This window comes from Saimiri boliviensis, chromosome 1 (genome assembly GCF_048565385.1).
Source record: "Saimiri boliviensis isolate mSaiBol1 chromosome 1, mSaiBol1.pri, whole genome shotgun sequence".
NCBI lineage: Eukaryota > Metazoa > Chordata > Mammalia > Primates > Cebidae > Saimiri > Saimiri boliviensis.
Window position 1 is genome coordinate 54,594,552 of NC_133449.1, and position 3,478 is coordinate 54,598,029.

Genomic DNA, 3,478 nt, shown 5'->3' on the forward strand with positions numbered 1-3,478 from the left:
CCTAAAATGCAATAAAATAAAATAAAATAAAATAAAAAGATTAGAACAATAAAAAAAAAAAAAAAAAAAAAAAAAAAAAAAAAAAGCAATCAAAACTTTCACTTCAGTTAGATAGCTGGCATGCCTTGCTTGCAAAGCTAGTTCTTGCAAGGTTGAAAGGCTTGAAAAAATAAATCACTTAAAATTTTACACATCGATATTTGTTCTATGTTGTGCTAAAACCCCTAAGGAAAAGAGACAGATAGGGTAAATAATAAGTATTAGTAAAACATAGAGTCCTTAGATATTTGCTGCTTGATTTCTAAAAATGAGAATATTAAGCTTGGAGATGTTAACCTAGTGTCACACTAAAAATACATTACAATCAGAAATAGCCCTTTGTCTCCAATTCCAATCTCCTTTCACCCTAGAAAACCACTTCCCATATTTTCACATATCCAAATTCTTCATGTTTTTTTGAAGATTCAATGCAAATCCATGATGATCACACACACACACACACACAAAACATATAGAACTTCTTAGCCATCTCACTCAAGCAACAGTATTTTACACAGTTATCTTACATAGTTATCTAAATATGCATTAAACACCTACTATATGTCAGGCACAGGTTTAGGACCTGGGGATACAGTAAGCAGACAAAATTTCCTGCTGTCATGCAGTATGCAATCTAATGAGGAAGACTAAACAGATATATAATAATTAATTAGATGTATATTTAATTCACTAGAAATAAATCATATACATATAAAAAGAAAGTAAGCATGGAATGAAGATAGGAAGTTTTGTAGGTTGCATTTTTAAATTAAGTTGGCTAGTTGTAGACCTCACTAAGAAGGTGACATTTGAATAAATTCCCGAGAGGTGAAGGAGTAAGCAATTTGGAGATCAAGGGAAAGAGGATTTGTAGGCTAAGGGAGGATCCAGTGGAAATGTCCTGTGTTCAAGTATGTCTGGTATGTTCAAGGACAGGCAAGAAGGTCCTTTGTGCTAGAGTGAAGGAAGCTAGATAGCACACAGTTGAAAGGAAATAAAAGAGGTGTTACAGGTGGGCAGGAGGAGGCAAACACATTTATATGGCTTCATTGGCATTGTTGGTATTTTGTGTTTCTCTGTGAATCAGTTGGGAAGATTTGTTTAAGAAAACAGCAGACCCAATTCTTGTGGTTGTCCTAAAGCGAAGTGAAGGAGATACACGCTGATCAAGTAATCATATAAGTAAATGTAAAAATAAATGCAAAACCAAACATACTAAATGGAGCGTATTAAATGGATTAGACTTATTTATTTTAAGAATTATCATTTGTCCTCAGACATAGAAAACAAGTAGATATTAACTAGCTAAAGAATGCAAGTTTAATAATACACTTATTGAGTGTTGCCATGCTAAGAAGCACCATTTTCAGCATTTGGCTTAAATGAACTCATTAATCATTATAATAAAATTATAAAGACTATAGAATTATTGCTTATTACAGATGAGAAAACTGAAGTTCACCGAAACCAGGTAAGTTGCTCCTGTTCTCTCACATACCAAATGGGAAAAATGGGACAGAAAAGCAGATCATTAGGTGGTTGCTGACCATAGACAAAGAGAAGGACAAAACCCTTTGTCTTCAGTCTACAAAATTTTTCCAGCAGCCTTCTTCATCTACTCTGGCTTTCTAATTCTTACTCTTATTTCAATGCTGCCTCAAATTTTCTCCTGTCTAAAAAATTTCCTTCCCTTTCCAGCCACAGTAGACCACATTTCAAAAATCCCATTGGAAGTATGATTATTCTGTTGATTTTTATTTAATGAACAATTACACCTTATTATGTAACATCTCATATTATTTATAAGCATTTTAAATAAATTTTTTATGAGCTTTCATTTTTGACTTTAATTTTGCAAATTGATTTTAAGTCCCTATAGTATGAGCTTAATGAAAATAATTGGGATAATTGTTTATTTGTGTCCTATATAGTGTTGGGCATGAAGTTCTGAAATAATTTTCAACACAGAATAAAACAAAATAAAGAAATGAGTAAGAAGAAATCTCAGAAGTCTCTAGTAGCTGATATCTTTGTTTTACAGTTAGGACTGGGGTGCGGGACAAAATCCTCATCTATTGACACCTAAGCTAAAATAGTTACTAATCCATGTAATGTATTATTTATTTATACTACTTTTTAGGACTCAAAGTGACATAGCAACCAGACACAGAGTAAATAAGCAACTGGGTGCCCCAAAGAAGCGTGAAATTCCAATAGGATGTAAGAACAACCTGGGATCTAAGGCACAAGGTGATGGACCAGTGCAAACAGGAGAGGAATCATGCAAAATAATGCAAATGAGACATGTGAACAGAATCAGTTTTCTGCTATTGCCAGGGTTCTTTATGGTGCCTGTGAAGCACCCATTTTCTTATGAACTGTAATCAACAATATCTGGAAAGTGTAAAATATGCAGGAGAGGAGGTTTGTTTTGACTTTTGTTGTTTTTAAAACTACTGGGACCATAAGTGCTGTAAGTTTTGTAGGAGAGGACACTGGGTGTCTATCTCAGGTCTTAAATGTCTGACTTTCTAAGCAAATTTCTAGAAGTGAATTAAGACTGTTATCACTTGACAGGGATAAAATAAGAAAAACATGTTTTCTACAACTTTCTACTACTTGATGTACACATTTGTTAAAAGGAGGAGGTTTCCTTCCTGCCACATCATGTTTTGTAAGACCTTTCTTGAAGAGAAACTTAGTGAAAACCCCGTGGTGGGAGTGTAAATTAGTTCAACCATTGTGGAAGACAGTGTGGCGATTCCTCACAGACCTAGAAATAAAAATACCATTTGATCCAGCAATCCCATTACTTGGTATATATCCAAAGGATTATAAATCATTCTGTTATAAAGACACATGTACACATATGTTCATTGCAGCACTGTTCACAATAGCAAAGTCTTGGAACCAACCCAAATGCCCATCAATGATAGACTGGATAAAGAAAATGTGGCACATGTATACCATGGGATACTATGCAGCCATAAAAAAGGATGAGTTCAGATCATTTACAGGGACATGGATGAAGCTGGAAACCATCATTCTCAGCAAACTGATACAAGAACAGAAAACCAAACACCTCATGTTCTCACTCATAAGTGGGTGTTGAACAATGAGAACACTTGGACACAGGGAGGGGAACATCACACAGAGGGTCTGTTGAGGGGTGGGAGGGGTAGGGGAAGGAGAGTAGGGAGTGGGGAGATTGGGGAGGGATAACATTAGGAGAAATACCTAATGTAGGTGATGGGGGGATGCAGGCAGCAAACCACCATGACGTTTGTGTACCTATGTAACAATCCTGCAAGATCTACACATGTACCCAGAACTTAAAGTATAATAATAATTAAAAAAAGAAACTTAGTGAAAACCATCTGTCCCTCTATCTACTGTGTCCTGGTTGAGGTAGAATGTCTTATCCATATGAGTGTAAGAG